The sequence below is a fragment of the Rattus rattus genome, chromosome 11 (assembly GCF_011064425.1).
Source record: "Rattus rattus isolate New Zealand chromosome 11, Rrattus_CSIRO_v1, whole genome shotgun sequence".
NCBI lineage: Eukaryota > Metazoa > Chordata > Mammalia > Rodentia > Muridae > Rattus > Rattus rattus.
The window spans coordinates 68391667-68417954 of NC_046164.1; the positions used below are offsets into that span (position 1 = coordinate 68391667).

The 26288-nt window shown below is 50.4% G+C and overlaps 1 long non-coding RNA gene across 1 annotated transcript; it reads left to right on the top strand.

Moving 5' to 3' along the window:
* Positions 1-578: 578 nt before the first annotated feature.
* LOC116912733 lies at positions 579-10609 on the top strand. The gene is made up of 2 exons (XR_004389475.1): positions 579-691; positions 10119-10609. It is a non-coding gene; the product is annotated as an uncharacterized LOC116912733 (long non-coding RNA).
* Positions 10610-26288: the final 15679 nt, after the last annotated feature.

Below are 26288 nucleotides of genomic sequence, written 5' to 3' on the forward strand. Positions count from 1 at the left end.
GAACACGGATAATATGCGGTTCCTAGCTCAAGAACACGGCCGACTAATAGCTGAGATTGAATGCCAACTTAGTCCAAACCATGGCTCCAAGACTACACCGGGTAAACACAGCACAAGCACTCCTAGGGAAACCATATGGGCTTTGTAGGAACACTAGACATAGGTAGGATCCGGATATAAGGGCTGGGTACGTGCGGAATTAACCTTTTCTAAGACCTTAAACATGCTAAGATGCTGTAGAGAACTTTTTCCAAAGTGGCTTAAACCATCAGTCCCATCAATCGGGAGTGAAAGCATTCTTTTAGGCACTTCATCCATCAAAGGGGGAGGGGATTCTTCCCGTGGCGTGAAGCCAGCTGGGGGTTGGGGGGTGAGGTGGGGACAAGATGAGAAGGTGGTTATGTAAATAAGTCATCTGTGGGCCATCTGGCTGCAGGATAGCTTCTTCCCACCAGGGGTCGCTACAGGCTCAGGGAAGACGTGAAAACAGCGACTCTCGCCATGGCCTTAAGGAAATGAAACTCCAAGATTTGCAGAAGGAATTCAGTCACAACACTCTGGACCTCCATGAAAGGCACACAGAGCACAAACACAGAATAAGCGGAAACCAAGGCACAATGTCTGTTCCGCTTGCGTGGCGTGGTGAGTGGAGAGAGGCAGAGGCTGCGTGAAAAACATTTGGGACTATACGGTAAGCACCACGATCGCCGTGCTCCCCACCCTGTACTGTCCTCGTAGCCCTGACCTTCCTCCAAGAGAAGCAGGGCCATTTACTTACTTATTCCTTGTCTCCTGGTTAAGGGAAGGACTTGAACTTTGTTCCCTTTGTCCATTCTGAACGAGTGGCACCTAGGGCTAAGCCAATGATCAGAGCAGGCACTATCAATGCACCTGGAATGAATGGAAGGGGACAATGTGGACGAGATGACAGCTGACAGGGAGGTGGAGAGGGTGCCTGGTACCTCCGAGACGCTTGGTCCTCAGCGTGTATCCTGGCCTTGACTTTGGAGGCCTCTCCTTCTAACCTCCTCCTTTGTGTCCTTGGGTTGTAGCCTTGTCTTGTCCAGCTTGATGTGTGAGTTCCTTAAAGGAACCAGTATCCGTCTTATCCCTCCTGCCACCCCAGTTCCCCTGCTCCACCTCTCTGCCACATTGCATCACTCAGGCTTCTCCAGGGAGGCTGACCAAGAGGATGTGCACACGGCTCTATGAGAAGGGGTTATTGGGGGAACTGGCTCTTGTGGTTGCCGGGGCTGAGAAAGCCCCAACAGGCTGAAGGCAGGCTAGAAGTGACTTTGCCCAAGTCCAGTCCACCAGGCCATCAGAAGGTGGCTGAGCTCAAGAGCCTGTCTCTATAAAGGCCTAGAGAAGGGGACATCTTATTCGGCAGGAGCAAAGTACCCAGTGTTACTCTAGGGTGGTTCAGGGTGGACAGAGCCATTGGCAAGTGGTGTCACCTATACTGAGCCCCAAGCAGGGACCAAAGGCATGCAGAACATGACAGGGATCAGAGCCCAAGAATAAGCACATTGAAGGGCCCTGAGGTGGCCACAAGAGTAATATCCTGCCTCTCCATTAGGTCTCTTCCTCCTCCTCCTCTTCCTCCTCCCCATTTTCCTCCTCTTCTTCTCCCTCCTCTTTCTCATCTTCCTCTTCTCTCCCCATTCAAACTGGTCAAATAAAGGCTGGAGCCTGTGCTTGGGCAGTGGAAGGGAAAGGTGGGGCTGGAGAGATGGCTCAGCGGTTAAGAGCACTGACTGCTTTCCCAGAGGTCCTGAGTTCAATTCCCAGCAACCACATGGTGGCTCACGACCATCTGTAATGAGATCTGATGCCCTCTTCAGGTATGGATGAAGACAGCTACAGTGTACTTACATATAAATAAATAAATCTTTAAAAAAAGAAGAAGAAGAAGAGTAGAGGGCGACAGAGAAGAAAAAGAGGTGGAAGAAAGACGGAGCAAAACCACATGGCCTGGAAAAGCCGCAAGTAACAAGGGATCTCCTAGCTGGGGAATAGATTAATGTAGTGGTCAATCTGCCCAATCTAGACATATAACTTATAAGAACTGAGTTGTGTGTTTTTGTAGAGGCTTATTGGGGTTGGACATTTACTACAACGGAAAAGAGAAAAGAAAGGAGCAGTGGTCAAGTAGGGGCGGGTGCAAAGCATCTGTGTTCAGGTCGCGCTGCCTCTCTTGTTTGTAAAGTCCGTGACGGAGAGAACCAGGTGAGGAGTCACAGAGCTTATCTGGTGCAGACCTCACTTCTCACTAGCACCAATGGCAGACACCACCCAGGACTCTGCAAGGCTGTGGATTATCCACTAGCCCAGGAGTGTCTGGCTCCATTAATGCCTTAGGAGGCCCGGCATGCTACCTATGGCCACCAAGGGGCAGTGTGGTGTAGCGTTGCTCAGCAACGAGGTCTTAAGCCAATTGTTCAGCTCCCTGGACCTCTGTTTCCTCCTCTGGAAACAATGAGGGAGAATCTATGAGTTCAAAGTCTCCTGAGGGCATGCGGAGCCCCACCCTGTGCTGGGCTAAGAGGTCCTTTCTCTCACTGTCCTCTTCCTGTATAGCTGAAACTGGGTCAGTGTTCGTGACCAGCTACTGCTAGTCCCTCTTCACAGTCCTTGGAGATGCTAGAGGGCTGTGTTCTCTGAGGAAGCCCCAACCAGCTCCTAGGAAGGGCAATAGGGAGAAGCTGGGGGAGGTGAGACCCCTGGTGGACATCCTGGTCATTGCAGTGAGGACTGATCAAAGCTCCGCTTCTCCTGCCCAGTAGACCTCCAACACGGAGGGAGGCTAGCCATCCCTTCTGAACGCTGGAATCTTCATAAGCAGCTCTTTGGCGGCGCGACCTTCAGTGATTGTCTCCGTAGCCAAAGTGATAAAGAACACAGCCATACTTCAGAGAGAGAAGCGGACCACGCACATCACAGTGTGGACCAGGCCTGCGCTCAAGCAGGTCTAGGTAGGCTCCGTGGCTCATCTGTCACTTATCAACTATGAAACTGACCACGTGACCGATGTTCTCCGATCAGCAGCAACTCTGTCAGAGGGTCTGCCAAAGCCCACCTCTGAGGCTCATGGAGGAGCTGCCCACTTCACGAGCTGTGCACAGAGCCTCCCGGGCTGCTCTCAATACCCACTGGTTTCGTTTGTCTGTGTCCTGGAGTGGGAGGCAGCGGGGAGGAATCTGGGAGCCGCGTCCCCCAGCAGATAGTCTACCTGTAAAGTTTGCATGCTACATGTGTGCGTGTCTGTGGTGCCACCCAGAGCCAAAGGCCTGTCAACGGCTGCAGATAGATGGCAGGTGTGCGCACTCTCTGTTCATGCCAAGCTGCCTCCCCTTCATAAAGACCTGGTTCTTGTTGGCTACTCTCCTGCTCCTCCCACCCACCCCCCCCCACCTCCGCCCCAGCCAAGCTCAGTGATCTATTCTAAGCAGGCTGCTGTCCCTGGGCACACTCAGGCCTTCTGTTTGTCCACGGCCAGCCTGTGAAACTCTCATAATGTAGCCTTGTTCTCCTTACCACACAGCAGCCCGCTGCTCAGAGCCTGCCTGGGGAGGAGGCCGTGCCAGCTGCACAGAGCTGGTTTCCAGGAAGACATAAGCACTGTGTGTGGCCAGAGATGGAACCACCTCTCTGTTGGCAACCCCTTCAAATTAGGGTCAATTGGTTACAGGCAAAAGGCATTTTCAACAAGCAGAGAAAGCCGGCTTCTCACTGAGCTCCAATACGCCAAAGGTTCAGGGCCTTTGCGAAGGACCGTCTGTCCCTTATGGGACAACCTCATCCTTCTTCAAGACTAAGCTGAAGTTGCCCTGTTTCCTGTTTAGTGGGCATTCACAGCTGAAGGCCTCTCACTCTGTCATCTTGCCCTGCTGGTTTTCCCTATGTGTATTTTCTGTCTTATCTCTAGTCTCTCCTATGTGTGCTCAACCTGAGCCCTGGGGCTGTTTGCATCCAGGAGAGCCACTAATGCAGTTTGACACATTTGTAAAGCACAATATCAAATCACAGTATCAAAGGTAGGACATTCCTGCAAGAAGTAGGCCTCAAGAGAAGAAGAAGGACCTATAGAGGTCCACTTTCCCAGGGTCTAGTATAACACCAGGCTCAGAGAAAGCCATGCCATGACTGGCTAGTCAGAGGAACGAACTAGCTACCTGTCAGAAGTTAATCTGACCAAGACTAACCACTCAGTGACCAATTGCTTAACTGATGAGATCAGAGACAGGAACAGGAATGAGATCCAGTCCCCATGCAGCAGGAATCCTTGCCTATAATGGGTTTTTAACCACACAATCAGGTCAGAGGCAGGGCAGATTTCTGGAGCTGACGCCAATCCTAGGCCTGACACAACACTGTACCATGAGTGAGGTCTGAGCAACCACATCAGGGTGGTGTGCAGGACCTCAGAATCCCTGTACCTGCTACTCACTGGGCCTGGAACTCTGCCAGCCTGCATGCAAGGGGGCTGCCTCAACGGAAGTGCCTCCTGGGGTGGACAGCCCCATCTACATTCTCCACTACTCTCCCTCTCCCCTCTGTCCAGCTCCTGCCCTGCCCATCTCCATGGAGACAGTAATTCTACCTATTCTCATTACAAAGGGCTTGGGCTAGACCAGGCCTGTCCTGGCTTGCCCATCCTCTGTCCTTGGTATTCAGTAATAGCAGCTCAGGGTACCCACCTAGTGACCATTTCTTGTGGAGTAAACAATGGACCTGCTACCTCTAGAGGTTCATTCTTAGGCTGGGTCGGTCAGAACCTTAGGCACCAAGTACTTAGGCAATGAAGATAGAGTTTGTGGTTTTGTTAGTCTGTTTGGTGTCGGGGCTCAAACTCTGATCTTCTGTGTGTCAGGAAAGGGCTCCTCTCTGGTACAGAGAGAGCACTGAAGCCTCAAGCCTGCCACTGGTGGTGGCAGGGGTGGGGGCGGGGGGAGGACAGAGCAACAAGTGAGTATTGAGTGAAGGGCTGGGACAGAGGAGGGAGCACAGGAGTGTCTGATCCCTGACCAGAGTGGCTGAGAAGGGCCAGGCAGGCAAGCCACACTGGAGCCCCAAGAGACCAACTGTGATTTAGTAAGTAGGGCCACTAACAGGTATTCTGTGTGACAGACTGTGAAGGGGCAGGGCATGTGGAGCTGGCCTCAGGTGTACAGGGTCTGGATTTGGTCCGAGTCAGTAACTAGTGTCAGCAATAAAGATCAGGGGCACAGGTTTTTCTCTCTCTCTCTCTCTCTCTCTCTCTCTCTCTCTCTCTCTCTCTCGGTTTTGGTTTTGGTTTTGGTTTTTTTTTTTTTTTTTTTTGAGACATGGTCTCTCTATGTAGCCTTGGCTGTTCTGGAACTAGGCTGACCTTGAACTCACAGAGATCCGCCTGCCTACGCCTTCTAAGTGTGGGAATAAAGGTGTGTACCACTACTGCCTGGGTTGAGCACATGCTTTAATTTGATTCCAAGGGCACATTTCCCAGAGGCAGAAGCAGAAGGGAGATTCCCTTTCCTAGGCATAGTAAGCCAAGCAATGGGAAGGGATGAAGGGTTTGCAGAAGAAGAAGCCTATCAAATCTTTTGACCCAGAGAGTCTAGAGAAGTCTGTGACTGAAAACTGCCTCACACAGGCCCAGAGGTATTCGGCTGGCAAGATTGGCTTGACTTAATATGCTACAAATATGTACAATGATAATCATTACCATGTTTTCACCGTAATAGGAAAAACTGTCTCAGAAATCCCACGTTCACAAAGTCATCCGATCTGCCAGCACCCCCCTACGCAACGGACATGAGCTCCGTGTCTGTAACAAAGGAAGACTGGAGACTACCTGAGTGTTCATCGCACAGGGGTGTCTCTCTTCCAGCAGCCTCTAAAAGATACACACAAAATAGACTGTTTCCAGATGAAGGAATTACAGCTAACTTTTGTCAGGCCTTCACCTTTTTTCTGTTTTCTGTTCTGTCTTCAAGAAACGAGTAGCATTTTTAATGTGAATACTTTCAAGGACAGATGAACACTAGGGTGATTAAAAAAAAAGTCCCTCATTTGCCAAGCTCCCAGAGTGATTTTAGAAGCAAAGCTGTACCGTGGCAGCCCATCAGAGCATCTTCCGGCATCTGGCTGCTGTACCACAGTAACCCAGCTTGTTTGGGAAAGAAAATCATTTTCTCTAGGGCGAGCCTGATGCCACCAGCCCTGTCCTCCAAGATGGCTTCCATAGTTGGCTCAGGATGCATGGCTCTGCCCTTATCTGGGCTCCCAAGCTGTTCTCACCCGGCCCTTCCCACGTCCCATTTCTTTCTGCTGCTACAGATAACGGATTCTCTGCTGGGAAGAATCCACCTTTGAATTTGGCTCCCAAAACAAACAATCGCTGTCAGGGTTTGGGGAGGGGAGAGAGGGAACAACCTGTTTGAAATTGTTCAAGGCTGTGAAACGAAGTTCTCCTGTTCTCTTGGACAGCCAAGGCTGACTGCTATCTGCCATCATGGCGGTTCATCTCCCAGGGAAGTAGGGGGCTTCCTGGTGACTACTGGAGATATGTAAGGCCAGGTGGGCTGCCCCTTGCCATGACTCATCCTGGAGATCAGAGCTCGCCTGGCGTGGGTAGACGCTGTGGTCTCCACCATCCAGGTGGAGAACAGGGCTATGCAGGGGTCTCACAGTGACTCCCACAAACAGATTAATCTGATCCTGCTTCCCCCAGAATCTCTCACTCCCACCCATTCAGAGAGAAGGGTGTAGGATTCTGCAGAGACACTAAGATTGGTTGGAGAAGGGAGAGGACTCCAGTGTGGGACAGGCAGGACATTTGCTGGAGGAAGGAGAAGAGTGCCCCAGGCTCTCTAGTGACAGCATGAATCTGTGATCAGTAGGGTGTACCTGTGGATGAATTTGTTGATGGATGGGCAGATGGGTGAATGTATGGATGGATAGAAGATGGATGGATAATGAATGGGTGGATGATATATCTGTGGATGGATGGGTAGATGATAGATGGACGAACATACGGACAGGTGGACAGACAGATGTATGGATAGATTTGTGGGTGGAAAGATGGGCGCTCAGCTGTGGTGGGGAAAGCACAGGCTTCAGAGCATCCCAGAAGTACAGCCTACCTGTCTCCAGTCCTGCCGGATGGAGAAAGAGCAGGGAACAGGAGCCCTCAAGTCATTGTCCTATGAAACAGTGCTGTGTCGCTGAGTGCCCACTCAGCCACTGGCACTGGTCCACACATACCTGCTGAGCACACTCACACCCAGCTACCATCTGTCTGAGGGGCAGACTGTGGCTCCTGACATCAGCCACAACACCCTGAGCAGGATGACCACGAACAGGAGTTTCTTTCTTTTTTTGCTCAAGACTATTTCCAATGCTCATGCCCTCCTGTGTCCTGTTTCACACAGACACCTATAAACACCATCACTCACATGTAGGAGGCTCCAAGCTTCAAGGATGAAGAAGGGCCAGACTCCAAGGAGAGGGCCTGGTTCTTACTCAAGGCCTGGTTCTAACCCAGAGCATGGTTCTAGCCCAAGGGCTGAGTCTTACCTACCATGTGCTCTTGTCAGTGGGGAAGCAAAGATGAGGACACACCTCCTCACTGTCACCCTCAGCCAACGGAAAAGTTCCCTTAATCTTTTAGGGACTTTGACTCGGGTGAATCTGGGATTGTTGTCTTCAACAAAGAAAAGAATTTTAGGACAAGCTTGATATGAATCAGAGCTAAAGTTTGGGAAAAGGAGAAAGAAAGGAACTCAGGGAAAGAGTAAGTCATCTGAGAGTACAAGTGTGGGCTTCTCAGAGAAGGATCTGAGTTTATTTAAAAAAAAAAAAAAACATTTCCAAAACCCTTTCTCTTTTTAATACATCTGGATTTACTCTTTCACAATTTCATAATACAAACATGTACACATTAAAATAAGCAGAGAGAAATAGATAGATAGATAGATAGATAGATAGATAGATAGATAGATAGATAGATAGATAGATGGTAGAGATAGATAGAGATAGATAGATAGATAGATAGATAGATAGATAGATGGTTTAGTGTGTGAGAGTGGATGAATTGGTAAATAGGTGGGCAGGTTAGTAAATATGTAAGTGGATGAAGGAATTGATGGTTGGTGGATACATGAAGAGATCGAAGATATAGATAAGTAGATAACAGATAGATAGATAGATACATACATACATACATACATACATACATACATACATACGTATGTACATAATGTTTTAAATGGCTTAAATTGGAGTTGAAGAGGTAACTTGGAAATTATAGGCACTGGCTGGTCTTGCAGAGGTCCCCAGGCTGCTCACAACTACCCGTAACTCCAGCGTCAGAGTATCTGACCTCCCCTTCTGGCCTCCTTGGGCATGCACATGTATGTATGTTACATACACGCACTGGTCCTGATGCTGTACAACAGATGCTTTCTTCACGGAGCCATTTTCCCAGCTTCTATCCACTTATTTGCTGGGAAAATGCATTTGTAGACATCCCTCACAAAAACATGTAGCCTGTCAAAAGGCATTTCACAGCATCACAGACACAGCAGGAGTTCACTCAACTGCGGGACTCCGAGCTGCTCCCTTAAGAACGCTTCATCGAAGGACAGTTAGCAGAAGTGCCCCAGAGTGATACAGAGGATGCGAAACTGGAAACCCCAGGATACACAAGGACTCACACTCTACGTCCAATCTCTTAAAGAGGTGCAGCCAGAGTCTCCAAAGGATCCAACAGCAGGGAAAACCCATCCTCGGGTTTTTAATGAAAGATACAAGTGGGTCTGTAAATCACCAGAACACTGCACAAGATACAATCACAAACATGGTAACAGAGGCTCTTTCAGCTGTGGTACAATGAGTCATTTTCTTCTTTTCTGCTTTATCTTTTCTCCTTACATTTTTACAAAGCAGTGATGCAACTTTTATAGAAGACTTTTATCTTTGATAATTTATGCATGTATATATTTTGATCAGTTCATCCCTACCCCTCTCAGATACCCCCACCATGTCCCCCTCCTACTTCATGTGACCTCTCCTCTCTCTCTATCTCTCTCTCTCTCTCTCTCTCTCTCTCTCTCTCTCTCTCTCTCTCTCTCTCTCTAAATCTTAAATGTTGGTAACTCACCAACATTATCGAGTCCTCCCTGCCGGAGTATTCACTAACATTGTCTTGATCTCGGGTAGCTGCCCACCCCCTTCCCCTCCAACTCTTCCCTTCCCTTTTACCCCTCCTCCACGGTGTTCCCTGAACCTTGACTGTTTGCTGTAGATGTCCTGTTCAGGACAGCGCTTGTAAGGAGAGAGTATTTTCTTGGCTTAACAAAAATGGAAGCTCATCAAAATATGAAAACAGGGTTGCTTGCCTTTTTTCTTTTCTTTTCCTTATCTTCCCCTACCCCCCTCTCTCTCCCTCTCTCCCTCCCTCCCTCCTTCTCCCCCTCTCTCTCTCATTTAAAGATAGTGCTGACTATCTTAGAACTTGATGGCCTGAAATTCATAGAGATCCACCTGCCTCTGCCTCCACAGTGCTGGGATTAAAGGTGTGAACAACCACATCCGGCTATTTTGGAAAATGTGGTTTGTGTTGAATAAATTCTATGTGCTTGAAGTTTCTAAGTACTGTTTATTCTTTTTTAATAGAAGATTTATTTATTTATTTATTATATATAAGCACACTGTAGCTGTCTTCAGACACACCAGAAGAGGGCATCGGATCCCATTACAGATGGTTGTGAGCCACCATGTGGTTGCTGGGAATTGAACTCAGGACCTCTGGAAGAGCAGTCAGTGCTCTTAACCACTGAGCCATCTCTCCAGCCCCAGTACTGTTTATTCTTAAAAGGCACAGGAACACTGTATCATCCATGGACATGGGGTGTGTCCAAGTCAGCGAGGCCTCCAGCTCCTCAGACATCTCTCTCCTCACTCCAGCTCCTCAGACATCTCTCTCCTCCCCTTTTATTTTCCTCCAGTGTTTTGAGATGCCCACGGAGTGACTGTATGTGTAAGCTCTGTACTGCACCAGAACACTCCAGAGCATCTTTCCTGACTTTAACTGATAACCCTTTCTTTGCCTCTTTCCCACTGCCCTGTGGCAGGCTCCATTTGCAGATGCTGGAGACATCAGGGAGCTCCCTGGTGATGCTGTGGGTCTTGGTCCTGGAGCTCAGGCCCTTGGCTGGTGCCTCCTCTCTTATCTCACAGAGCCACCTCAGGGGAGGAGGAACTGGAAGATAGACAGAAAGAGTGCTGGTTGGATTCCCGGAAACATCTTGCTGGAAACATCACAGCAGAGCAATGGCACAGCCCATCAGCCTCACAACAATACCAAAGGAAAGGGGCTCAGGCTTCTCCCTGGGGCAGAATATCCTGTCTGAGCCCTGGCCTTTCCAGTCTTCCCTGAACTCTGAGGAAGCGCCCAGGCTCTGTGAGGCCTGAGGAGGGGTTCAGCACTGTCTTCTCTGAAGGTCCTTTCCAGAGTGGGTGGGCGGCAGGCGTCTCTCCTGCCACTGCCCTGTGAGGCACTTTACATCCTGTGGGGCTCCCCAGATTTGCAGGGAATCAATGGTCAGTTTGCGATATAAACTAAGACTGAGCAGCATGCCGGGGCAATGAGGACCCACAGCATAGTACAGGGCCTGAGGTGCCTTTGGACCCAGAAGCCTTGCCTAAAAGGATGCTTCTGGGAGGTTTGACCTTCCTCGGGGACATGGGTAGACTATGAAGGAACAGCTCTCTGATGATGTCTGGGTGATGGAGGGTGGGAGAGATCAGCTCTGGAGCCATGCTGAAAATCTAGAATGTTCCACACTGGTACTTTAGACCTAGACTGATAACATCCTGAGGAACCAGAGTCATGGCTGCTTGTGTGCTGGCTCTGTGCTTGCTTTCCCACCATGTCCTTGTCATAGTAACCTAAGTGTGCACAGTCGAACAGAGGAGCTCAGCTCTCCATGCTCGAATCCCCCATGTTGTATGCAGGATGCTCAATACTGTGTCCGCAGTGCTGTGTTCTGAAGGTGTACATAGAGGGAAGGGATGCTGTGAGGCAGAGCTGTATGTATTTACTTGTGAGGAGGATATACAAGGGGGCCAATGGGACAGTGACAGGGACACCAAGAGGTGCCTCCCACCACCTGCCCAGCCTTGGCAGGGCTGACCAGGCCCAGACCCAGAGCCTCTGGTGTTTAGGGCAAGCTGCTTTAAGGTGTTCCATAAGGCTCACTCTCCCTGTAACATGCTCCCAAACTCCTCCTAAGTGTCTCTCTCATCTCTTTCTGCCTCTGTCCCTGTTTCTGTGTTTCTCACCACCTCCATTTCTCCCCATCTCTGTCTTTCATTCACCTCCCTTTCATGAGATGCTGGCTGCAGCCCTGTCAGGCCTTTCCGGTAGACACAGCCTCTCTGTCCTCACCCCTGTTGGAGGAGGGTGGGCTCCTCCCTTGTTGGTGATGTAGCTCCCTGTCACTTCCTTTTATGGGGCTTTAATGAGTCCATTCAGTCAGATGGAGCAGCAGCAGGGTGTGGGGACAGACACAATAATTAGAGAGGGTGCCAGTAGCCAGCATGGCTGGCACCATAGCACTCAGTCATAAATGAAAAGGGAACCTTGTCATAGGCCCTGAGGTGTGTCCTTTTGGGTCCCAGAGTAAGGTCTGAGCAGCTGTGGTCTCTATAAGACTGCCACTCTCAGGTTTCTGGGAGCCAAGATCACACAGCACAGCAAGCCTTTGTGCCAGCCCAACCCTTAGGCTGTTCAGGTTGGGGAGAGGCAGATAACTGAGCCACCAGGCCCAGAAGCCAAGCTGGCTATCCACCAGTGGGACATCAAACTTCCCTAGACTTTTCCTTACTCCCAAGAATCTGGAGTTTGTCACTTCCTACAGTCAAGTTGTTTTTTTGTTTTTGTTTTTTTTTTGTTTGTTTGTTTTGTTTTGTTTTTTTCACGGAGAACAGCCTGGAACCTGATGAGATACTGTGGGTCTCTCCATCTTGCCTTCTGTGTGCCCTTACTCGCCTCAGCCCTACCCTCAACAGCACCATGACACTTGCTGCACTGGAGCCTGAGGGCACAGAAACCAGCTAAGAATCCCTGAAAGGCCCAGCCAAAGGCCACTTCCTTAGGACAGCCCTGAACCCCTGGCCCTGAGCCCTGACCCTCATGTTTTGCCTTTCTGCCCGTCTTGGTGGCATTCACTCAATGTGTGAGTCACCGACCTCCACTGACATGTTTCTTCTGAGGCCACAGCATCCAGCGTGGACAGCAAGATACCTCATAAGTAATGGGGCTTGTGCATGGGAGTAGGGCAGTAAGAAGGCCCTCAAGGCTGCCTTGAGCCAGTGGGCTCCTGGGAGATCAGCCAAGGAGGCCTCTGGAGACCAGGGAGTGGCCTGGCCTTGGTCTCTGAGGATGCTGCTTACGGCTACTAAGAAAACCTCATGTGGTCCTAACCTCCTCTGGGATGGTTCTTTTTTAAGGCTTTGCTACCCTAGAGCCCAAAGGCTCTCCAGCTCAAACAGGTGGGGAAACTGAGGCTTGACAAACGGTTTTTCCGCAGAACTGGGGATTCAAATCTCTGCCTCCTCCTGAAGCTGGCAGTCCCCCTTCATCAATCCCAACAATAGATTAGTAATTGGCAGCAGACCTCTCGGGTTGAGCTGTTGAAAAGCACATCCTCCATCCAGCTTTCAGGGACCCAGGGAGGCAAGAGTTCTGATCAAGTGGGAAACGGAGTCGCAGAGTCCGTCTACCTCACCCTGAGCTGGGAATGAAGCTGGGCCTGCTTCCTGGCAGGCTTTGTCAGGGCAGCTGAGCAGGGACAGGGCTGTCATCCACCAGAGATGCTGTAGTTCTGGGACTGGCCTACAAACATGGTGGGTGGCCTGGTCCTCAGGGCAGAGTGACAGATTCAGGAAGGGCAGGGTGCAATGCAGCCAGCTCCCTCCCACCACCCTTCTGGAGCCAGCAAGGAGGTCTCTAGCGTCATCCTGCCAGGGTCCGCCCTCTCTGACCTGTTTTCCTGGCAGCTGTGGCTCAGGGTGGGTCGGCCCAGCCCTGGGTGTCCTGCCAAAGTCAAGGTGGCTGTGGGGTCAGATTCAGTGTCCTCTGGCCTCCCTCCTCCCTGCCTTTGCCCGCTGTGGCTCAACTGTGAGGAGACTTTCTCCCATCCATCTGTCACCCACTGCCGAGCAGCATCTCTGCAAACTAGCCTTGAAGCTCGCAGGCAAGCAGATCCCCCACTGTAGCTCCCTGTACGTCCATGAAAGGCTTAGCTGTCTCTTAATCCAGCTACTCAGAGATCCTCAGTCCCGCACAGGAATCCTGACTTTTGCCCTGTCATGGGGTGTCATAAGTGACTGCCCTCTGAACCAAGCAATGGCCTTTCGGGCGAGTTCAGCTACACCCCGACACACCACGAAGGTCATCCCGGCTAGCCTATACTGACATGAGGTTCTCCCCGGAGCATCCAGCTGCTTCCAGTCAGATGAAAGTTAGCCTCGGATGGGGGCCGTGTGTGTGGAGCCTGAGGGTGATTAGAATGGAGGCTTCATCTACACAGCAATGTGGAAGCCGTGCTCTGAGTGGAATAACATGTTTCAGATGCAGCAGATCGGGGCGGGGGTGCCCACGCCCCTGTAAGTAGGCTCTGTAAGGAACCCCGATCCAGTCATTGGTTCCTTAGAGGGAACTTTGGCAGCACCATGCCTCAAGTTTTTTGCTGGAACCTCAGAGGAGGGGTAGACATTGCTTTATGCTTCCCCCAAGGAATCTGAGCTCCACAGGGTCACTTTCAAGAAAGGCAGATGGTGGCGTGGGGCTCTGTGACTCAAGACGCTTGCAAGATAGAGAGAATGGGTCCACTCAGGGTGTCCCACAGCTGCCCCTAAAAGGAGGCTAACCAATGACACCAGCCACCCTGGAAGTTATAGCCTCTTCCGAGATGGGCTATTGGCAGCTGGCTCTCCCTAGCGGCTCAGCGGAGGCCCCTGAAGCTCTGATGTGATTTTGGCAGCAGGTATCAGGTATGGTTCATCTTGGTGGTCATGCCAGGAAGGAGGAAATGGGCACAGAGGGCTCGGGAAACTTGTCCAAGATCACACGGAGAGTGCATGGCAGACCCAGGTTAGAGCGCTGGCCATCTGGTGCGAGACTCAACTCACCCACCGTGCACAGATGGCTCCTTCCCAAAGAGCTCTCTGCATGTCCTTGAGGATTCATTCCCATTGGAAACCCAGAACCAGAACATGGAGGGCTAGCGTGGGGAAAGATTGCTCAGGTCAGGCCTCCCACTGGCTGCAAGTCCTCAGAGGAGTCTCTCGAGCTCTCAGAGTCTCAGACGTCTCCTCCTCGTATAGGGATAGCAGCAGTGGTCCCTGGGTTTTTTTTTTTTTTTTTTTTTTTTTTTTTCGGGGCTGGGGAAGAACCCAGGACCTTGCACTTCCTAGGCAAGCGCTCTACCACTGAGCCAAATCCCCAACCCCCCTGAGTGTTTTCTAATGCTATATGCAAGGCCCTTTAGACCTGAGGGAAGCAGGCAAGAAGAGGGAAGGCAATTCCTGTCTCACAAGGAGCTGGTGAGGGCCACCCCAAACAAGGGCATCGAAACACCTGTCAGGCCGCAGCCAGGGCCCACACACTATGCCTGCTGCTCCTGACTCCTGGGACCGAAACCCTGGGCACTGCTAGCTGTTCCTGAAAGATGACAGGGACTTGAGGGTGACAGAGCTCTGGGTAGAAGGCAGAGCATAAGCAAATAGTTGGGGGAGCAGGCGAATGGCACCAGGAGAACTTGGCGCCCAGGCTGAGATGCCCCTGTGCAGGAGGCTGCTGGAGGCTTGAGGTTGGAATCCCTGATTTGATTTCCACTGAGGACTCCGTGCTGACTCTAGATCAGGTCTGTTTTACTTTTTCTTCACGGCTACCATGCTTGCCCAGGTGGAGGGGGTGACACGCAGCTGTGCTAGGAAGGTCCTAAGGTGAAAGGCTATTGCCTATCAGACAGTTTCAGTGTCAGTTCCCGAATTCTTGACCAGCATGGGTTTCAGGTTCACCTGCCAGCTGGACCCGAGGCAGAGGGTATGAAAGAGGAAGTTGGACTTCCTGTGTGAATGTATAAAAAGCTTTTGTTCGTCTGAGGAGTAGAGTAGAAGCGAGTTAGGATGTGAGATGCCTGGAATCCCAGTGCTTGAGGGGCAGAGACAGGAGGATTGCAGCAAATTGGGGTCAGCCCGGTCTACATAGAGTTGCAGGCCAGTTAGGGCTGCACAGTGAAAGCCTGTCTCAAAAACAAACAAAACAGGGGTTGGGGATTTAGCTCAGTGGTAGAGCGCTTGCCTAGCAAGCGCAAGGCCCTGGGTTCGGTCCCCAGCTCCGAAAAAAAGAAAAAAGAAAAACAAACAAACAAACAAACAAACAAACCACACAAAAACACACACAAACAAAACAAAAATTAAAAAAAAAAACCCAAATCAAAAAACCCAAAAAACAAAACCCAATGGCAACAAAAAAACAAAAACCAAAACCAAACAAACCAAAAATTGAAACCCCTCCCTCCCAAAAAAAAACAAACGAACCAACAAAAGGAACCACCAAAGAAGGATAAACATGCAAAAGCTAAAACTATACCCAACTTAGGCTGTCAGGCGAAGGCACCCTGCCACCCTGCTGGTGCACGGCCCACTGGGTGGCTTTGCCATGTGAACCGGTTACAGTCGAACTTTTCTGGAAATTCACCTCCAGCACTTTCATTTCCCTCCCGACTGGTACGCTTTCTGTTTCCGATTGGTCATTGTGAAAACAAATCAATGACTGAAAAGTGAAGCAGCGAGCGAGCCCTGGGGAAAAGGAAAACGAAAGTCCTCACGGTTCCTGCTCAGGGCGAAGTCCGCATACGTCCAGACAAGGGCGTAGACCAGGGGCACGTGGAACACGAACGGGCTCTGGCTTGGGCTGACCCGGCTTTAAGTTCTCCTCTTATAGATAACTCCTTAGCTGACCTTGTTTCTGGTCTCTGGGACTGATCACCTGAGGCCCACCCCAGCTACTGGAGGGACTAAGGATGGACAGAAAGCACCACTGTTGAGTGAAAACGGATAAAACTTATTCAGAACGGTATGCAGTAAGTGCTCAATAAGGGCTATATTGTGCAGTCGACACTCATTGGAAACAAGGACGGGAACCACACCCTCGATAAGGACTTTGTGTGTAAGCATCAGGTGGCTGATGTGGGAGACTTACTATAACCAGAAGCCACTGAGAGAGGCCACGGGTCAGCGTACTGTTCCTATAGCAGGAGTGAACGGAAAAGGCAGAGGATACCCACCGAGGGGGACCTCAGGCAGCCATGGCAGGAAGCAAAGTACAGGCACCAGCTACAAAGCCTGATGGCCTTCAAAACAGGTTCAATGAGAAAACCCAGTCACCAGAAGCTGAGCACTGCATGGTGTGACTCCCTGGGGAACCCAGAAGAGCAGCTTGGCAGTTGCCAGGGATACAACAGACAGGAAGATGGGGAGCGGCCAGCGGTAGAGGTGGAGTTGTAGCTAGGGTGGGGGCTTAGTTATAGTGGGCTTGCCAGGCAGGCATGTATAAGGCCCTGGGTCTCATCCCCAACACTTGAAAAATTGAAGTAAATAAATAAATAGCTAGATAGATAATAAATAGGTGAGGTCTCCTTTGGAGAGCAAGACATGTTTTAGGACGACACGGAGGTGACAATTATGCAGCGCTGTAGGCAGATAAATGCCACAGAACTGACACTTTAAATAGCTAAATATCTGTGGTGTGAATTTTACCTCGATTTAAACAACAACAACAACAAATGAGTCTCAATACACAGCCCAGGCTAGTATAGAACTCACAGTGGTCTTCCTGCTTCTACCTCTTGTGTGCTGGAATATTGCATGTGCAATACCATGCCCAGCTTAATTTCAATGTATAAAAAGGCTTGCCACAAACGCAGCCTTCAATCAATCATGGTGCTCCAGCTCCCAGGCTGAGTCATCGAGTTAAAGAGCACCAGGTCAAAGGTGCATACACGGCCACTCATCTCACCAGCTCTGTGGGCAGGGGCTGATATTACACAGCTCAGAGTTGCTGCCACAGAGTCCCAAGGGCAGAGGGTGGGTGGTTCTTTGGCCTCTGATTTCCACATCTGCCTCCTGCCTTCCTGAGTTATAGTTAATCCTGCCTGCACACCTCCGGAAACCAGGGCTCAGCACAGCCTCCTTCAGGCTCCAGAGTCCTGTGGACACAACACACAATGGCCTTGGATGGCCACCTATGTGAGCCTCTGTTTCCACATCTAAAAACACATGTAACAACCAGAGGAAGGTCAAGAAGGCACAAAGGGACTCAGAGTCGTGTGGAGCTGGGCATGTTGGGAACGAGAACCAAGGACCCTTCTTCCTCAGCAGCTCCCAGACATCTCCATTTGGATTAGAGATATGTCTGAGGTCACTGTAGCCGTCCTTTTGGCTACTTTGTGGGTTCCTCCTCTTCCAACCTTTTCCACCCCTTTACTCCCTTCCTTTCAATCCCCTAACATTAGGTAGGAGAGAAAAAAAGGATAAAGAAGAAAGCGTCCACAATATCATTAGAATACTTCCTGTTGATTAAGGGCATCAAGTTCCTTAGGGCAAGTTTGATCTTTTCCATTAGGTTATCTTAATTTCTTCTTTCTTCCTCCTTGCTCACAACTACTTCACACATCGTTACTAACAGCAGCCAACAGCATCCAGCCACCAAACAACAGGTCCCCAGCTCTCAGGGCCCAAGTATTTACCCTCTAAAGAGCCCCCAGAATTCCAAACATCACACACTTGCAGAAACTATCTGCGGCTGGCAAAATCATGCCCCTGCTAGAGCACGGGGCAAACCACAGTCAGCTGCTGTGGGACGACTGGAAGGAACCCCATATTCCACACCTGGGATTAAACTGAAAACACATTCTTACAATAGTTGTGTGTTTTTTAAAGAAGCCAAAATTCTTACTACGGATCATAGCTCAGGGTATGAGCACAGTGCGTGACCACTCAGCAGGCAGCCAGTGAGTCACCTATCAGGCTTGATTGCACACATGTACTTCCATACTCGCAGGTGCTTCCAGAAGCTCACACTGAGAGGTTGTGAACGGCCACCAAATCCTCCTGGGGATGGCAGGGAAGGAGGGTTCTCGAGGGAAAGTGCTCAGTTTTCTGGAGTGTTTCCACTACACATGTGTACTGCTCATATAAGAACATTGTAACTTAAAATCAATTAACCTGTGAAACAAGCGTGGTCCTTCTGTGAGTTGCCAATGGAACAGAAGAGGGCTGTGAATGACTCTTTGTCTCTCTTCCAGCCACCTAGGTGCCCAATTCTTCTGGTGTAAGGGCTCACAGTCTGTCACTCTTTCCCTATCCATTTCTCTCATAAAACTCAGAACTAGGGGACTGGGTGGTGCATGAATTTATCCCAACACTCAGGAGAATCTCTTTGACTTCCAGGACAGCCAGGGCTATACGGAGAAACTGTCTCAAACAAACACACAAAAGAACCCCTCAGGACTGGGGAGGCTATAGAGGGCCTGTCTGACCCATCCCAGATCTCCACTGATTGAAGGATTGTGGGTCAGAGAGGTTTAACCAGCTGTGTGAGACCACAGAGTAGGTAGCTTGGCTAGTCTCTGGGCACTAATTGTACCACACCCCGACTTCTGTAGGACAGTACCCTCCCACTCTCCAAAAATGTCTCCAAAGGCCTACCTGGAAACTGTCCAGATGGCCTCCAGTCATTGTACAGATGCTGTGTCACTTAGGAATGGGGAGGAAAGGTTTATCTGGCCTCAAGTGGCAGCTGGAAACAGCAGCTGGGTGTGTAAAATTCTAGGTGGCACCCTAAGCAGAGCCAACCAGAAAAACCACAAAAGACCTGTGGTTTGCCCTCTCATGCTTCCTTATCTGTCACTTCAAAACTAAGATCTCAGCCTCCCAAACACAGGTACAAATTCTCCTGGTGCTGGCAGGCAAAATGCAGTCGCCGCTGCCCACGGAGGCCCAGCAAGGTGGTTCTACAAACTTACCTGGCAGGCGAGAAAGCCGAGAGTCAGAGAGAGGAGCGCTGTACCTGAGATATCACGGCTGTCAGCACAGGAGCAGGTTCTCAAGTCAGCCCCTTGGAGCTTGGAGCCTGTGTGCACAGTGACACGGCTTTGAGGCTGCCTGGCTCTGAACCCCCAGGGTCTCGTGAGGAGAAAGTAGCAAAGTGGACAGAAATACTCTATCCCGTGCCTGGCACCAGTACACAATCCAGATCATGACTGTGGCTCATGATGCCCTCCCAGAGATGGCTAGGGCATCCCTCTTTGCTAGAATTACCAACACAGTGCCATCTCCCCTTTGGAGCCTTCAGGGTCCCTCCAAACACACAAAGTAGGCAGCAAGAATCGGGAAGAGCCTCCAATTTTTTTTTTTTTTTTGAGACAGAGTTTCTCTGTGCAGCACTGGCTGTCCTGGAACTCACTCTGTAGATCAGGCTGGTCTTGAACTCAAGATCTACCTGCCTCTGGCTCCCAAGTGCCGGGATCAAAGGTGTGCGCCACCACCACACTGCCCCGGCTCCAATCTTACTTGAGGTTGGAGTGTGGCCTCTGTGAACCCTACCGACTGCAGGAGCGGCACCCAACTTGACTCTGTAGCCTGCGCCCTTGCTGTATTGCCAGCTTACCTGCTGCCACATCTGAAGCCAGCTGACGGTCACTCAGAACCACAGAAACCCGGCCTGTCTGGAGCACGCTGACTTCAGCCTTCCAACTGGACTTAGCTGGATGATTTCTGCCAACTTCCATCCAGCGGTAAAACTCACCCATGTCCTAGAATCAGTAAGTTCAAAGTTTGCTCCTAAAATGAAGGGACTTGAGAGGAAGGCTCTTATTTCCTTTGAAAACAGTGTCCTCAGGGTCATGATCTTTGACTTACATGGGCCCCAAGCTTTTGAGGGTGGAGAGCTTTTATAATTTACACCGGTCTGGCTGAGACCCTCACCATGTATCTCTCAGACCACTGTCCAGCCTTCTGCCTGCTTCTCTTACTTCCTCCTCTTCCTCCAAAATCTGACCTCAAGTTCTCTGCTTAATATCCCCAGGGAAGCCACAGCCTTAGGATGAAGTCATCCTCCAGGAGTGCAATGTTGAGCCAAGGCCTGGTGTTATCTGGCCCTGACTGGGCCTTCAGCCTTATTCCCTCCCAGCTCCATTCCCTGTCCCATACCACACACTGGCAGGCTCCTATTCTGCAGATGAGGGGCCCCAGGCATCCATTCTACATCTGTCTATCCTCAGGGGCTGTTAGAATTAAACAACATCTAGACTGCTGGCCTAGAGGAGGTGTCCCATGTGTGTGGTTGATGTTTATGTCCCACCCTCCTGCCACCCTTTCAGTCCCCATGTCAGGCCATTGTGAGCTGTGCTTGCAGAATGGAAGGGCAGCTGACTACAGAGAAAGGTCCTGGAGTAGGCGAGGCCAGGCTTGTGGCAGCGTAGTTCATAATGTATGTGCCCTCAGAAGAATCCTTCCTGTCTCCAGACTCCAATGTTCTCTCTGTGAAATGAGGAGCCAGGATTATTGACCGTCAGTGCCCTGTGTTCCTAATTATCTCGTTGCACAGAGGGCCAGCTCCACACTACTCTCCAGCAGTCCACGGATGGGGCTCTGTACCCCACATCCCACCCCGTCTCCCATTTTCACCATCTCACACAACCCTAAGAACAGAGAACCTGGTCATTTCTGGCCCTCGGCTCTAAAGCAACGCTGTTGTCAGCCTCTGAGGCAGAGATGACTCCTGGAAGGCAAAGGACAAAAGCAATTCTGTGCGCACTCCTGATGGCTGCTTATGTCACACCTTGAGTGGGTCAGTGCACAAGAAGCTCACCTAGGCTCTGTTTCCTCACAGAAATGTGCTGGTGTCCAGAGGCTGTAGGAAGGCCAAGCCTCGCATCAGCAAGGAAGAATGCAAGAACTGCCCCAGGGGTGCTCAGGCCCCGGTTTGCCGAGGTAGAATTGCTGACAGTCCAGAGCGTCTCAGAGGCTGAGGGTGCACGCCATGAGAACTAGGCAAGGTTCAGAGTTTGGAGGATAAAACTTTGGGAGACGCGTAGACACGGGATCCCCAACCACAAACACAGCCTTGGAACTTTTTTCCATTTTCCATTTCTATGAAAAATTTATTTTTTCATATCAAATTATGTGTGGACTCAGCAATGTCCCCACTGAACTATGTTTTATGTTTTTGGCTCTGGGGATTGTACCTAGAGCCTCATGCACTCTACTGATGAACCCGTAGTGGATTTAAACCATGTACCTGATGTCCTTGGTGCATCTAAGACTATAGAGAGCTGCACCCTGCCTTTGGTGGTGGTGGCTTACAGTGGCAAGACAGAAGACAGAGGGGACCTGTCCTGTGAGCCGTGGACAGCTTCCGGATTCAGGCTGACTGTCACCCCCAAACTCACATGTTGGCTCCTCACTCTCAAGGTGATAAAGCAGATGTGTGTGGGAGTAGGTCCAGAAATGAGTGGTTCCAGAAATGACTAAGGCATGAACTTCACAAGTGGGTTTAGCACTCTTGGTAAAGGAAATCCCAGGTCTGAGGATGTAGTTCAGTTGATAGAGTGCTTGCCTAGCATGCACAAAGTCCCGGGCTCTATCTTCTGCATGCATGAGACTGAATATGGGGCAAGATGGCTTGGCACATAAAGGTGCTTGCCTCAAAGCCTTGCAACCTACGTTCGATTTCTTGAGCCCACATGGTGGAAGGAGAGAGTTGAATTCGTCAAGTTTGCCTCTTACCCTCGCATGCTATGACCATGCCCCACCCACCCACCCACTCACTCAATCAATTAAAAAAATAAAAACCAAAAACTAGGTGTGGTGGCACATGCCCCTCTAATCCCAGCACTAGGGCAACAGAGGCAGGAGGATCAGGTGTTCAAGGTCATCCTCAGCTACGTGGGGAATTTGAAGATATATGATCTTATCTTCAAATAAATAAATTAATTAATTAATTATAAATATCTAAGAGATAACTATAGAGAGCTGCATGCCTCTTCCAACCACATAAGGACACAAAAAGAGGTGCCCTCTGCACCAGAAACCAGGACTTTGCAGGTGACGAGGCTGCCAGCAGATTGATCTTGACCTTTCAGTGGCTATTTCTGTGAGGAATGGCTGGCTAACTGGGCCGGAGCTCCAGCCCCTATAAAACCAAGGGTGTGGCAATGCCTTGCTCAGGACACTCCTGTGACGAGCTCAAGGGCTCATGTACACAAAGTTCAGCATCCACTAGCAATGCCTTGCTCAGGACACTCCTGTGACGAGCTCAAGGGCTCATGTACACAAAGTTCAGCATCCACTAGCCCATCCTTGGGCCCTGATGGGGTTCCTTTCCTTCCCGGCATGCCTGCTCCCACCTGTGGCCTGCGGTCCCTTTTCCCTCACACATGCACAGCTCACCTTCAGACAGTGTACCCTTTCAATACGTGTGCTGAGCACTGGTGAGCACTGAGCAAGCTCTCCTGGGAACGAGGTGTGCCCAACTCACCTGGCATTGCCCGAAGCTGTTGGCCCGAGGGGCACAGGTGCAGAAGGTAGCTCGACATACTAGTGATTTTGATTTCCCCGAGTGTGCCAAGGGCTGTGAGGGGAGATTTCAGGCAAGGGGAGCATGTGGCAGCCAGCTCCACAGGGGAAAGTGGGTCAGTGTGCTGTGAGAAAATGGGAGGCTGGGCTGAGTGAGGATGACATGGAGATAGGCGCATGGAGGGACATGTGGTACAGAAAAGCTGTGCCCACAGCTAGCAGAGCCGGACCACATATGAACTTCTATTCTCACACCACCTTATGATCAAAGCTGAATGCATGCATGAATGAATGAATGAATGAATGAATGAATGAATGAACGAAGAAAAGGGAAAAGACCAGCCTGCATCTATACACATGAAATTCAAAATAGGCAAAAGCAAATGAAATCTATGATTCAGAATGGAGCCTGCTTTGGAAGGGTTGAAGAGATGGGATTTTAAAGAATGTTTCAGGTGATGGCATTGTCTTGTATCTTGGTTGGAGGTGTGGTTACAAGAGTCTGTCAAGCGCACAAACTATGTTATTGTTTTAAGTTTTGCATTTAGTTCTATGTGTAGGCATGTGCATGTGTCCCTCCCTGCCTGCCTATCAGTGAAGGTGACAAGGGGGTTGAATGCATGGGATCTTCCAGGAGCTGGTATTACAGGCAGTCCTGAGCCACCTGACTTGTTAGGAATTGAACTAAGTTCCTCTGGAAAACCAGTCTGTGCTCCAAACAGCTGGACCGCATCTCCAGCCCCCTGTCTTGTTTGCTTGCTTGTTTGTTTTTTGTTTTTCTTTTTAAATTTAATCTAACTAGTCCCAAAAGGAAGGCTGAGAGAAGGAGAAGGAGAGAAGGAAGGACATAGGGAGGAAGAGATGGAGGGAGGATGGAGGGTAGGAGGGAAGGGCAACAGTGGCATAGAATGAAGCTCCCAGGTCCCGTCTTTGAACCCAGTTTCTCCAGTCTTAAAACCGAACACTTGACCTTATGGAATTCTGTACCCTGTGCCTGGTGGATGGGGACCCTCATCATTTGTGCCTGCCCCCCACAATTGCTCTCTAACAGCATCATCTTTGACTATGAAATGGAATGAAGAGCTAATGGTAGCCAGGAACCCCTTGCTGGCTGTAGGGAACCCTGCCTGCGATTGGCTTCCATTCAACTTCTGCCTGACCCAGGCCAGTCTGTTTCTCTTTCTGTCTCTCTCTCTGTCTATCTCTTTCACTCCGTGTGTGTGTGTGTGTGTGTGTGTGTGTGTGTGTGTACATTCGTGTGTTTATTTGAGACAGGGTCTCTCGCTAAATCCAGAGCTCCCCGATTCAGCTAGACTGTTTGGCCAGCAAGCCCAAGGGATCCTCTAGCTTCCACCTCTCTGGGGACACACTGGTGCTCCTGGGCTTGACACACTGGTCTTCACTCTGGCACAGCATTCGCCTCAGTGACTGAGCCATCTCCCCAGGTCTCTGGCCAATCTTTAAAACACACGTGTGCTGTGTGAAGTGCACACTGCGTTCTAGACCATTGTGTAGAGCTATGTCTGCTCCCGTCTCATACCCAGCTCTTTTGTTCCAGTAAACCTGGTTCAGAGTCCTCCAGCATCTCCCAGGGTCCTCCCTGACTGCTTCCACGTGCAGGAGCAGGGTCTCGTATAAGAACGCACAGAGTCATATTTTCGATGTTATTTACAGTCTCTGGGCCCATATGCAGTTCTAGAAAGCAATAGCTGAGCAGAGGGCGGTGGAGTCACCATAATGCTTTCTCCTGGTGCCAACCAGGCTCCTTCCAGGCAAAGGAAGGCATATGCAAAGGAGTAGGCTTGCCGGACCATTCTGGGATGTACAAGACAGACCAGCAAGCTGCAGACTCAGGCGGGACTCTTTCTTCCTTAGGGAAATCTCCTTTTTGACTGCTCAGGCCTTCAGCTGCGTGAGCGAGCTATGAGGGTAATGTTCTTTGCTTAATCGTGGATAGCGGCGATAAACCACAGCTGCAGAGTACCAATGAACAATACTTCTCGTAATGGCTGGGTAAATAGGACTATAGCCTGTCTGGGTTGACAAAGACCAGCCTGCCCCTCCTGAAAGGAGATTGTTCCCTCTGTCTTTGATGTCCCTGCTGGAGCAATTTCTTCAGGGTACTATTTCCTTTGCCTTCTCAGAGGGTTCTGGGGTACCCAACTGTCTCCCCAAGTCCAGGGATCTGTCAGGGCACAAAAGTTGGGAGCCCACTCTCTCCTCATCTGGTGAGAAGGAATAAGCTTCCAGGCTCTAGGACTCCAGCCTGGACAGAGAGCACAGCTGGGACCCCATTCCTTGAGCTGTCCAGATAGCTCTGCTTCATAGCCCTTAGAGCTGGAGGCCTGTGGGATGCCACCGGGCACCCATAGGGACCAGTGAGCTGTTCAGAGAGAGAGTATTGTCTTGGCCCTTTAGGCATGTGCTCTCTTCCCTCACACAGGCAACTGCACTGCTTCCTCTCCTCGGCTCCCACGTAGTCCTCCCCCGGGAGTCCCTTTCACTGACTGACTGTAGCTATCTCTCCCTTCCTAGCTCCAAAGATACCTGCTTTGCCCATTCTGAAGGGACACAAGCATAGTCTCCCGAGGACAAATGTGAACACAGCTCAAGGATCAGGCTGTGCCTCCTGTGGCCCACTCTCCCACATGATCCTGGGTGCGTTGCAGGCTTCAGGCTTCTCCTTGTGGTTCTGTCCTTTTTTTTTTTTTTTTTTTTTTTTGTTCTTTTTTTTCAGAGCTGGGGACCAACCCAGGGCCTTGCGCTTCCTAGGCAAGTGCTCTAACCACTGAGCTAAATCCCCAACCCCGTGGTTCTGTCCTTGAAGAAGCCAGCCTTCCTTAAATGGAGGATGACTACAGACTCAAGTCATGGATGTCCCAAGGCCCTCACTGAAGGAAGTCACTCTCACTGTAGTGGAAATAAGTAGCTGGTTGGGCAAGCCTACCTCTAAAAAGAAATATATTCATAGCTTCTGATCTGACCTCTGCCCCCCTTAAAAGACAGGATCTTACTCTGTAACTGTGGCTGGTCTGGAGCTCCTCACTATATAATCCAAGCTGGTCCAGAACTCATGAGGTCTTCCAGCCTCAGCCGCCTCAGTGCATGAGGCATGAGCCACAAGAACCACCAAGCCTAGCTTGTCTCCCTTCTCTTTTTCTTTCTTTTCTCATGGTACTGGGGACTGAACATAGCACAGGCCCTTATGCATGTGTCCCACTGAGCCACTGTCCAACCCCGACTCCCCTTTTCTATTGCTCCCCTCACCGTGTCCACGGACTAGTCTACAGATGGAGAGACTGCCACAGGTGGAAAGGGTCAGAGACAGGACTATGTGTCACCCACAGCCCTCCTCTTTTGTGTCATGCCCCAGCCTCTTCACAGAGAAGTAGCCAAACCCTTTAAAAGAGATCTGAACTCCTAGGGAGGCAGTGATTTACCCAAAGCTCATAATTGAAATTTGAATCTGCCCTGAGGAATTGAGCAGGACTAATATACTCTGTTGAGCAGACCCAGGACAGCCACTGGGTCCTGGACAAAGGTATTGGCCCTTCACAGAGAGTAGAGGTGCTTTCTGGGAGCTCCGCCTTCTCACAGGATATGGTCATGCCTGAGGGTGGCTGGGCAGGAAGGTCACCAGGCATCCGCACCCT